The sequence below is a fragment of the Echinops telfairi genome, unplaced genomic scaffold (assembly GCF_000313985.2).
Source record: "Echinops telfairi isolate 266 unplaced genomic scaffold, ASM31398v2 ScPeMD7_655;HRSCAF=1070, whole genome shotgun sequence".
Lineage (NCBI taxonomy): Eukaryota > Metazoa > Chordata > Mammalia > Afrosoricida > Tenrecidae > Echinops > Echinops telfairi.
In genome coordinates this window covers 31802163-31814138 of record NW_022104553.1, presented here as the reverse complement: position 1 = coordinate 31814138, position 11976 = coordinate 31802163, and the positions used below count along the sequence as shown (strand labels likewise).

General features: G+C 49.6%; 1 long non-coding RNA gene across 1 annotated transcript; it reads left to right on the top strand.

The window, feature by feature from the left end:
* The first annotated feature begins 834 nt into the window (after nucleotides 1-834).
* On the top strand, nucleotides 835-10029 carry LOC123522021. The gene is made up of 5 exons (XR_006680334.1): nucleotides 835-1047; nucleotides 5199-5376; nucleotides 7907-8122; nucleotides 8467-8608; nucleotides 9320-10029. It is a non-coding gene; the product is annotated as an uncharacterized LOC123522021 (long non-coding RNA).
* The last annotated feature ends 1947 nt before the right edge of the window (nucleotides 10030-11976 follow it).

Genomic DNA, 11976 nt, shown 5'->3' with positions numbered 1-11976 from the left:
GCCCCTACCAGCTCGGCGGCGAGCCCGGCCGGCCGTCCCGGACCGAAAAGGGAGCAGACACTGGGAAGTTTTGGGGGAGGGAGGGGCGGGCCTTAAAGGGACCACGACCTCTTTTCAGCCCGGAAAAAGTGTGTGTGTGGTTGGCGGGGCGGGGTAGGGGACGACCGAGAATCGTGGCACCATGAAGGCGGAAACAGGAGGTGCCCCCTTCCCCCCCAAAACCCACCCTCTCCCCAGCTTGCCGCTAAAAAACCAAGTTCTCTACTGGTTTAGGATTCAAGGCTTCCTTCATCCCTCCGAGGCGTTCTGCTGGCTGGATAAAAAGTTGGGGTGTACAGGGTACAGATGCAAAACACGGGGGCTTCGACGACTCTCCCAGCTTGCGAATGGCAGAGTAGCCCCACAAAGGTTACCTCTGCTTCTGCTTCGTGACGCCTCTCTTGGCTGAGGAAGCATCAATTGAGGGTGGAGGCCAGGGGCCAGGCTGCCTGAAAACAAGGAGGCTGCACTCATTAGCCCTGTCGCCCCAAACCAAACTCACAGCCATGAGTGGATGCCGACTCATACCGACCCTACAGGGAAAGTTCTTTGCATACACAGCCTTCTGTGGAAAAATACCTAGAATTCTTCCTAACAGCCTCCCTCCCTCTGCAGCTTCCTCCCCGGGGTGATACAGGAAGTCACTTGCTTTCTGAGAAAGAACAGATAGGGGGTTTTCTAACACCAGAGATGGTTCATCAGGATCCTGGGGTGCAGGGTGGGGTAGGAGGAGGCTGCGTGTGGAGTTTATCTACCCAGAAAGTCTGTGGCAAAAAATTGTCAACTTGTATCTTGTACCCTAGCCCTCCTGTATCAATTTTTCTCTCCTCAGGCTTTGGAGCTCTTGGGTCTTTGACCAGTGTTTCGCAGCTTGAGAGGCTACAAGCCCATTCATAAAGTCTCTGGGAGCAGACTTGTGAGGGAGTGCTGACCCCGAGTCCTGCCGCAAACACTTCTGTCCCCTCAGGCCCTGGGGCTGGATGGACCTCAAGAGAATACCCCGTGCAGGTAACAGTTTTGTCTTTCTGCATCTGTTTCCTCATCCAAGAGGGAGATGGCCGGGACCTTGCCTCGAGGTGGTGAGAAGTGCTCAGAATGTTGGGAAGAACCTCGAAAGGCCTGCCCAGGTTTAACAGAAAACCTAAGCCCGAAGTGGGCATCAAAAACAAAAAAACAAACCAAGCTCGATGCCATGGAATCAATTCCACCTTCTAGTGACCCTATGGGACAGGGTGGAACAACCCCTGGGGGTCTCTAAGACTGTTACTCTTCTTTTTTTTTTTAATTATTTTATCGGGGGGACTGTTACTCTTTACGAGAGTAGGAAGCCACATCTTTCTCCTGAAGACATGCTGATGATTTTGAACTGTTGACCTGCGGTTAACAGCCCTACATGACTAAGATGACCAGATTTTAACATTGGTAAAATGGGACAAAAGCGGGACACCATTGATAAAACGCATATCCCGGCGAAATAACCACATGGCAGCCGAAAACCATATACCCTAGCTTGTCATGCATTCTTTCCAAAAATCAGGACTTTTTAAAAACGCCACGGGATGCGGGGGAAATTGTTAAAAATCGGGACTGTCCCACCAAAAGCGGGACGTCTGGTCACCTTATACATGACCCCTCCACCACCAGGGGTCCTCAAACTTTTTAAACGGGGCCAGTTCACTGTCCCTCAGACCCGTTGGAGGGCTGGACTATAGTTTTAAAAAAACTATGAACAAATTCCTATGCACACTGCACATACCTTATTTTGAAGTAAAAAAACAAACGGGGCAAAACACCTGGCAGGCCGGATAAATGTCCTCGGCGGGGCCGTGTGTGGCCCGCGGGCCGTACTTTGAGGACCCCTGGATAGAACGCAACTCAAGGTGGGCCTCTGCACGAACACATGTTCCTCTTGTTCTGCGGATACACCCCCACTCCTGCCCACCCCTTGCCACTCAGAGCTCCGGTGACATCGTGGGCCCCAGAGTTGGGCCGCTAACCAAAAGTTTAGCCATTTGAAACTACCCACCGGTCTTCAGGAGAAAGAGGAGGCTTTCTACTCCCCTAAAGATGTACAGGCTTGGAAACCCACAGGGGCAGTTCTACCCTGTCCTCAAGGGTGGAGTTGGCATCAACTCCATGGCTGGAAGTTTGAGAACCCTTTCCGCCTAGCCTTCCATGCCCCAATACAGAATTCATGCCCTCCTCAGGGCCTGGCCCCTGCTGGTTCCTTCTACCCAGAAAGCTCTTTGCCTCATCTGCTCGGCTCTTCTCACCCAACAAGCTTTGGTTCAAAGGTCACATGGTGACCACCCAGCCTAGTCATTCCCGGACATCTGCACCTCCTTGGAAGTACGGTCTCAGACACCTCCGTCAACGCCATCCCGTGGAGTATGAGAGCTATCGGGGCCATCGAGAGAGTCCGTGCAAAATGTCTGTCCAAAATGCAGAGACTGATGTCGGAACCTAGCTTGACATGAACTCCATTTGTCTCAAACTGCCTTTAACCTCTGCTAGCGGTTAGCCAGCCCCCTTCTCCTCCCTCGGTCAGCTCTTCAGGCAAGACATTGACTCTTCTGAGGTTTCTTGCCCAATTAGCCAGCAACGTACACTATCTTGTAAGACCTTGAATTAGTACCTGCAGCTGTGCTGTTCCCCCAACCCCGTGACCCTGCCAACCTGATCAGAATTTAACTGCTAGAATATCGCTCCCCTGGAGCCAGGCCCCTGCGTTGGAACTAGAAAAACCCTGGAGGAAAAAAGCTTAAAAAAAAAAAATTTTTTTTTTAATTGTTTGTTTTTTTAAAGAAAAACCCTGAAATTTCTTTGTTCTGGGTCCAGAGGTTTCCAGGCACTAGCCAACTCTGGGTCTAGCTGTTTAATTAGCTTTAATTATTAACAGAGTGGTGTGGTTGATCTCGCCCATACAACGCTCCAAGGAGCAGAGCTGAGACAGGGTACTTTCTCCTTGTGTATCGGAGTAGAATGGCCTACTTCTTTTCCCCTGCAGAGTGCCACAAAGCTGGCCTATTTGACTCCACAACGGTTGTCACTTGCTGATCCTTGGTATGTTTCGCGTACCTTGCTGAGCCCCAAAAATCACTGCCTGGAATCCGTACCAACTCCTAGGGGTTGGGGAGACCTCTGCCTCTCTGAGACTTTCACCTCTTTATGGGATTAATAGACAAGGGTGACAGAGTAATTAATACACCAGGTGTCATGAGCAAGGTAAGTAAAACATACAAAGTATCAGGAACTGATACTTCGCGTCAAAAAGGCCCCTTCGTTGCGCTCACTGGAGACCTCAGTGTGAAGTGACATTTCCCCAAAGACCGGAAGGAGTTGCGGAAGGGAGGCCTGTGCCTGCCAGGGGGGAGAACATCCCAAGCCAAAGAACTGGCCAGTACAAAGATCCGGGGGCACAAATGTGTCTGGTGTGATGAAGACCCCCCAAAGGAGGCCCACGTGGCTGGACCAGTGAGCCAGGGCCAAAGGGAGCCTTTTGAATCTTTAAGGTGAAGTCTCTCGGGTCCTGGGGGGGGGGGGCTCTTCCAGTCCTGGGTAGGAGTTCGGTTTTTACTCTGAGATGGAAGGAAGAGGAGGAAAGGTGAGCAAGGGGCTGGTCCAACTGAAGGAAAAGGTGACGGGGAGGAAGGGAAGGGAGGGCACCAGGCAGGGCGAGCCTGCCCCACCCTTTCCATGGGTGCCAGCCTGCCCCTTGGCCTCCTCAGACCCGCCCTCTCAGCTCCAGGATCTGGAACATGTCGACTAGCCCTGCAGCGCCTGGAAGTGGCCGGGCTTCCCTTTTCGTTCTGAATCAGCATCGGCCTGGCGGCTCTGCCAGCTAGGGTCAGAGGCGAAACTCCACTCCACGTTCAGTCACGAAGCAGCCCGGGCACCAAGCACACGCACGGCCTGCCATCTCTTTTTTTTTTATGTAAACAAATATTCACCTTATATATTAATAAAATATTAATGATACAAAATATTTTAAAACAAAATTACAAATAATTCAATTATACTATATTGGCTTATTAAAAATAATATTTCTGAAATAAGGACAATTTCCTCAGTAAAGCATAAATCCCCAAAGGAATGAAATATTTTGACAAATTTGATTTTGTAAACTACTTCATGATAAAAAAATGTAATAAAACATTTAAAAATATGCTGAGAGAAAATACAATGCATATAATAATTGGTTAATATGGCCTGCCATCTCTGTAACACTCCACCGGCCCCTGAGATCATTACTCCATAAACAATTTCCCAGACTCAGTGTGATTTTGCTGCTTCCTTCAGATGCCGCGGCTCAGGGAAGCAAACACCACCACCACAACGTCCCCAAACAGTTCTCAGAGCAAACGCTTACTCAGGGCAAACTCAAATCTCCTGTCACCCAGAGGGGCTCCCTGTCCCTGAGTGGACTCAGACGGTTTAGGGCAGTGGTTCTCAACCTTCGAATGCTGAGCCGCCTATATACAGTTCCTCAGGTGGGTTGTGACCCCCAACCTTAAAGTAAATTTCTTTTTAAAATTTTAATCGTTTTATTAGGGCCTCGTACAACTCTTATCACAGTCCATACATACATCCATTGTGTAAAGCACATTTGTACATTCATTGCCCTCATCGTTCCATAAAATGATTTTCATTGCTACTTCAGAACTGTCATTTGGGGACTGTTCTGAATCGGGCGACCCCTGTGAAAGGGTTGTTTGACACCCCTCCCCAAGAGGGTCACAATCCACAGGTTGAGAACCGCTGGTTTAGAGTTTTCCGTCTATGGGAGCAGACAGCCTTGTCTCTCTCCCGCTGAGCAGCCGGGGCTGTGAGTGGCCAATCGCAGTTAGCAACCCAGCCCTGCGCCACATTGGTTACTTTGTCGTTTCTTACAAACCATCTTTAGGCTACTAGGTTGTCACCCGGGTCTTGTAACCATCCCCTAAATACCCACAAGGAATTGAAATTCCTTGTCTTCTCTTCTCCCAGCTGTCTCCACCTTGGATCATGAGGTTCAGAAACCTCGAGGGTTTGTGGTTCCACTCTGCCCCCCTCCCCTACCTTGTCTCTCCATTTTTTGTTGTGTCTCTCTGTCGTTTGATTCCTACCGCAGCTATATTTATGAGAACATGGTCAAGCTTTATAACCTTTTCCTGAAATAGGACGCAACCATGGTAGAAATCAACCCAGTGGTAGAAGATTCAGATGGAGCTGTGCCGTGTATGGATCCAAAGATTAATTTTGATAGTAGCCAGCCTTTCGCCAGAAGAACACCTTTCACCGACAGCACTGGCCCCAGGAAGATGGAAGGACAAAGCTGGGAAGAGAGTCCTACATATGGTAGGTGGTTCTGGCATGTTCTAGCATTTTTTTTTAAATGAGTTTCTTATTTTTTGATCTTTATTTTTCATTTCAAATCAGACTCATCATTTTGCTCTGTGATTATTTTAACACAGATGGATTTTAATTTTAACAAAAGCAAAACTTTCCCCTGTCCAAGTCACCATAAAAGGGTTGGGTTTTTTTTTTGGGGGGGGGCGGCGTTATATTACTCTCTTACTTGGGTCACACGAGCATGAGACAGACATCAGCTGTTTACAGTGACCAGCCAGAGAGCACCCCGCTGTGCCACGGACAGCACTGTGTCCCCAGAGACGGATGTTCGAATCCTGTCGCCTGCGCTTGTGAAACAGGACCTTGCTTGGAAAGAACGTTTTTCCCAGGTTGCCAGTTCAGTTCAATGGCTCTGTCAAAAAAAGGTGAGACGCAGAAACAATGAGAGAGCCTAAGACACGAATATTCAGGCCGCAGATAGAGCCTTTTCTGCTCAGAAACACAGGAAGGCTCATTTTAAATCAGTCACAGTGTGTTCTTCAGGGTCCCACTGCCATCCAGTCAATTCTGACTTAGTGACCCTGTCGGACAGAGAAGAGCTGCCTCTTGTGGGTTTCCAAGGCGGCAAATCTTGACAGTAGAAAGCTTCATCATTCTCTTGAGGAAAGGCTGGTGGGTTTGAACTACCAACCTTGTGGTTTCTCCCTAGGATAGAAAAGAGACCCCAAACTCAAAATTAACGTGTAAGGATGAGCTTATTAAGTCTGAAACGGGACAAGACAAACAGCTGTCGTCTGGAGTCCAGGAGTCACAGAAATCTCTCGCAGCTCTCAAGTTGAGTCCGATACAGAGTGATCCTGGGACAGAGTAGAATTGCCCTCGTGGGTTTCTGAGACGATAACCTCGTTTACAGGAGTAGAGAGCTCCATCTTTCTCCCAAGGAGCGACTGGGGGTTTTGAACCGCCGACCTTGTCATGAGCAGCCCAGTCCATAACTCTGCCTCTGTCGGATTCACCAGGGCCCCTTATTCATAGCAATGGAAACACTTCGAGTGGATGGGAAGAACAGAGGAGGCTGCCACCAGATCACGAGTGGCCCAAGGTGACTGAGCACCGCACAGCCCTCTGAAGACCCCAGTACAGAGACCAACAAAGTCCAGCCAAGCGCCCTGCCACAGAGTCGATGCCAACGCAGAGTGACCCTGTAGGACAGGGCAGGACTGCCCCTCGGAGTTCCTGAGACCAATTGTTCATGGGAGTAGCAAGCCCTGTCTTTCACCCACATAGTGGCTGGTGGCCTTCGATTGTGGACCTTGCGGATCCCGGCCCAACAGGCTCCTAATCCAGAGGCAGGGAGAAGCTTTCCCTGGAGCCCGATGGGCGAACGAGCGAGGGAGCACGGAGCCAGGCTAGTACCTCGGATGACACCGTCTGGTCCCTAGACCCGTGAAAAAATAAAAGTCTGTTCTCTGCAGCTCCCCAACGTTAACATGTTAGGACTGCCCTAGGAAGCCAGGACCCACCTCCACCGATTCGGTATTTACGATCTTTTTAGTTTTTATTTTGTTGTACGTTTCAGTGTTTAAAACGTCACGTTACATAAATAATGCACGTAAACCAAAGAAAGTACAATGAAAAACCATAATAAATGGCCAGAGACCCTCCGCCCAACATAGCAGATGAGACAGGCAGCCCCTCGGGGCCCCATCTGTACCTGCCCCCATCCTCCACCCCTCCAGGCCGGCAGCCGGAGTGACTCGGAGGTGCCCCGGTCAGATTCCCAAACCAGGCAGAAAAAGCCAGGCTGATCATCAGATCTAGCTGTTACCTGGGAATTTACAAACAGATTGATGGCAAGGGTCTCAGGTTTGAGACCCATTCCCTGACAGTACAAAACAGGGTGTTAGATAGCTCAATGCAGGGGATCCCCAAACAACGCCATGTCTGAGCTATGATGCACGGAGCTGCTCTGGAAGTAGTCTGGGTTTCCACGGAAGGTTACACTGAAGCCAGGCGTTTGTTGTGATGCTCCCTGGCCTGGGCTACTGCTCCTGACCCTCTGTGCTAGAGGAGGAAACATTGTTGCCTGGGCCGGGGATCTCCTCACACTTGGGTGTTGCAGCTCCTTCCGTAGCCAGGTGCCGACCACTCTGTTGCTCTTTTTCACTGAACCTCAACTATGGGAGATCTGGGGAGGGAGTGGGCTACGAGTTGGGCTAGGTCCTTCGTTCAAAATCCCAGCTGTAGGGGAAAGCTGAGGCTTTCTGCTCCCCTAAAGATGTGGGGAGTCCTCAGAAGCCCACAGGGCCAGTTCGACTCTGCCCCATAGGCTCACCTGAGTTGGAATCGACTCCGTGGCGATGGGGTGTTTTTTTGTTTTTGTTGTTGTCTCCTAAGACGATGTGCTTCAGGGATGGGTCCTTCCCCCAACAGGCCCCAAGGGAGCGAGACACAGCCTCGCCATCCTCATCCTCGCTTCCGAGAAGCACTCTGGCTGGACCTTCTTTCCAAACAAGCTTGTTTGTTCTTTTGGCAGTTCCTGGCATAGTCAAGATTCGTCCCAAGCACCCTGTGTCAAACAAAGGCTCTGGTCTTTTGGGTGCTGTGCCTCCACTGTCCACTGTCTGCCTGCATAGGAGAGGATTGAAAACACCCGCCAGGGGCCCCGCGGGTTGACAGCCTTGGAGACGCCCAGGGACTGCTCCGTTCCGTCTTGTGGATCGGCTGGGAGTTGAAATCGGCTCAAGGGCAGGTTTGTTGTTGTTTGTTTCTTTGTTGCTGTTTGCGAGGAGGTCAGGTCTTCTGGGAAGCGCCGTCTTCGTCTGTATTCTGCGTTTTAACACTTCATAAAGGATCGTTTCAGCAGGTTTTCCCAGTGAAGTATGTCGTGTGAGTGCTTGGTGGCTGCTGTTTCCGTGGTCGTTGGTTAAGGATCCAAGTAAAACGCTATGTTTGACAACCTCAGCCTTTCCTGTTTGTGTTAGTTATTGACCCAGTTCTGAGGGGTTTTGTTTGATTTATAACCCCCCCCAAAAATCAATGGTCCCCCAATCCTTTCTTGGTCATTCGTTGACATTTTTGAGTTGTTGATTACAGGTGTCCGATTTTAGGATACAAAAGAGAGTCCAGTCTCAACTGTCATCTAAGAAGAACAGTGATGGAGCCCTCAAGAGGACAAAGACATATGACCCCGTTGAGGAGGCCCATTAGCAAGAAGACATACTACTGGCGTCCCAAGGTTGGTTAGCTGCGTAGTTGCTTCAATAAGACATGGGACACAAAGGAATCTGTCATAAACTCCTGATTGGTGGCAGATCCGTGCATCACAGTTCCAGGTGGCTCTACAGGAGTGGGAAAGGGACCAAGACGGTGACACGGGCATTGCATTAGACAGAAGAGTGTACCAGATTGGTCTCTGGCCTTCCACCCGAGGCAGTCAGGGGATGGCTGATAGAGCATGGCTGATAAGCCGTGACTCGTGCCTGTGTGACCTGGGGCACTGCAGTCTCCATCAGGGACACACCCAGGCAAGCCCCTAAGGGGGACTGCCCCTCCCTGGGCTGGCTGGAGATCCACTTCCCAAGGCATTCAGCTGGAGAGCCAGTTTGTTGCCCTCGTTAAAGGTCAGAAGGAATTCAAGGGAGGCTTAATCCACTGATGGAGGGCTCCGTTTAAACTCTGAAACCATCCCCCGCTGGGATTGGGCAAGATCATTCTCCGCCTGCTTCTTTTAGCAAGCAAGGTGGTTGTGTCAGCGGCATGCTGCCGCTTGTTGATAACCCTGCCTCCAATCCCGGTGCCGAGTTCTCTGTAGCGCCCAGCTTCTCTGGGGATTTGCTCAGCGTGTGCATTCAGTATGGTGAGAGGATGCCGCCCTGACACACACCCTTTTAAGCCACGCAGTGTTCTCATGTTCTGTTTGCCCAACCATCTCTTGACCCTTGAACAGGTTCGGCAGGAGAACAACGCAGAGTTCTGGAATTCCCATTCTTCTCCATGCGATCCATAGTCTATGAGCCGCACCGTTGAACGCCTTTGTATACTTAGCCTGCTTCTCAGATTCGCCCTGTGGATCACGAGCTGGTTCTTCCTTACGTGCTTGGGAAAGGAGCGTGGGAGCAAAAAGAGGAAGGCCCGCCACCAGATGGATGGACACAGTGGCAGCATCCGTGGACGCAAACTGAAGAACAGTGGCGAGGACGGCGCAGGACGTGGCGGCCACTGAGTCTGAACTGATTGAACGGCACCGACCGAGGACAACACGGATGCAGCACGTTTTGTTCACCCGGATGAAGGCCAGCTTGGTGATGAGGACTAATGCTTCGGTGGCCATTGTCACCGTCGAAGCACTCTCCGTGACACTGCATACGGTGGCCAAATCTGCGATTCCATTCTTGGAAACATTTTTCAGACTCGTTTGCATGGCTGACAGCACCTCCCTGGATTTTTCCTTTACCACTTCTACATTGTCAAACCGCTGTCCTTTCACGTCGTCCTTCATTCGAGGAAACAAAAAGAACTCACACACACACACACACACACACACACACAGGTCACATGGAGTCACGTGAGTAAGCTGCAGTGGGAACAGAGAGCATGCTGGTTTTTGCCAAAAAGTGGCGGCCGTGAGCAGGTGCATTGTCGTGGTGGCAAAACCAGTCCCCCACCTGCCACAAATCAGGCCTTTTTTTGGTTGCACACCTCTAAAGAGAAAGCTTGATTAACAGTCTGACCTGGTGGAACGAACTCCAAATGCACCTCAAGTTGACATTTGCATCCGTTCAGGAAGTTGACAGACATCCAGAACGAGATTTGTCATCAGTTGACATTTCACCTTTTTTTTTTTTTATAATTATTGTATTGGGGGAATTTCACCTTTTTTGAAATGAGAAAAAAACAAGGTTCGAGAAACTGCTTTTACAAAAAAATTCAACTGTGATCAGCGAGAACCTTCCGGAGCAACGCCATTGGGTGCACAAACTCAGAGCAAATTGCTTCCTGCTCGCCTAGCGGGGAAAAATGAAAGTTCCACCCGAGAGAGTTTTCCCACCCTTTTTAGGTGGCGGGGGGGTACCCCCCATATGTTACTCTTGGGGGTGCATACTTAGTAGTTAGTGGAATAGATGAGTCACATGGGAAGCTTATTTGAGGAACTGCCAAACTTTTTCTAAAGCAGCCACACCATTTTGCATTCCCAGCGGCAGGGCGTGAGAATTCTTTCTCTCCACCCCCTTAACCACACTGGCGACCTTTCTTTTTGATGAGAGCGAGACCAGTATGTGTGAAGAGGTATCGCACTGTGGGTTGGATTTGCACTTCCTTAATTACTAATAATGACGAGCGTGGTGTTTTTCTGCTTATTGTCCCTGTGCATACTCATTTTGGGGAGAGAGCTATTTAAATTCATCGCAGACTCTGAACGGAGTTATTTTCCAAGCTGTTGAGTCGTGAAAGTTCCTTATGCCTACTGGACACAGGCCCCTTATCAGAAGGGTGTTGGTTTTTTTTCAGAGGTGTGTTTTGCAAATGCTTGCAAATGACATTCTGCGAGAAAGAAATCTCATTTTCTTCATGATGTCCTCTGAAGCACAAACATTTTCAGTTTTGATAAGGTCCAACTTGTGTGTGTGTATATACACACACACACACACACATATATATTTATTTGTATTCTAGGTGTCCTACCTAAGAAACTTTTGGATAATTCAAAGTCACAGAGATACACTCCCTTCTCATTTTCTTTGAATATTTTTAGCTCTTAGATGCAAGTGTCTGATCCATCTGAGTCAAGTTATATATAGGGTATGAGGTAGGGATCCAGTTTCCTTCTTTTGCATGTGTATAGTCTGTCATTCCACCACTTTTGGTTGAAAAGACTGGTTTTTCTCACACTGATGGTTGTATCACCATCATCAATGATTCAAGACACAAGCCTCATTGCTATCAAGTCAGTGCCAACCCCTGGGGACCCCCTTGGGTTTCCGAGACTTGAACTGTTTACCGGAGCAGAAAGCCCTGTCTGTCTCCCAAGGAGCAGCTGGTGGTTTCAAACTCCCAACCAGTCAGATCACAGCCCAACACATAACCGCTACACCACCAGGGTAACTGGCCAGTAATGGTTTGCAACCAAGAAGGGTGATTCTTTCCACCTGACTTTTTTTTTTAAGATCAGATTGATTATTCTAGGTGTCTTAAGTTTCCTCGTTCATTTTAGAATCAGCTTTGCAAGTTCTGAAAAAAAAAAAAAAAAGACGGGGTTTTGATAAGGATTTCATGAAGCCTGTCGGTCTCTGTGGGGAGTGGTGCTGGCATGGCTCTCCAGTGTGTCAGATCACAAAAGTCACCAGGGGGGTTAGCAAACGGATTCACGTGCCCCTGTTCAGGCGGCTGGCAGTCCAAATGCAGAGAACTGGTTCTGCGGGAAGCCTCTGATGGGCGGTCCTTGTCACTTGGCTTTCTGCTCCTTGGCATCTGTCTCTCTTTGTCCACCTCGGCTTCTTCCCCGGCTTGTTCCATTTCTCTTGTGGCTCCAGAGAGATGGTCTCCCGACAACCCCTCCCAAATGGTTCTAGAGCCGTGAGCACCGAGGACAGGGTGAACAGCATG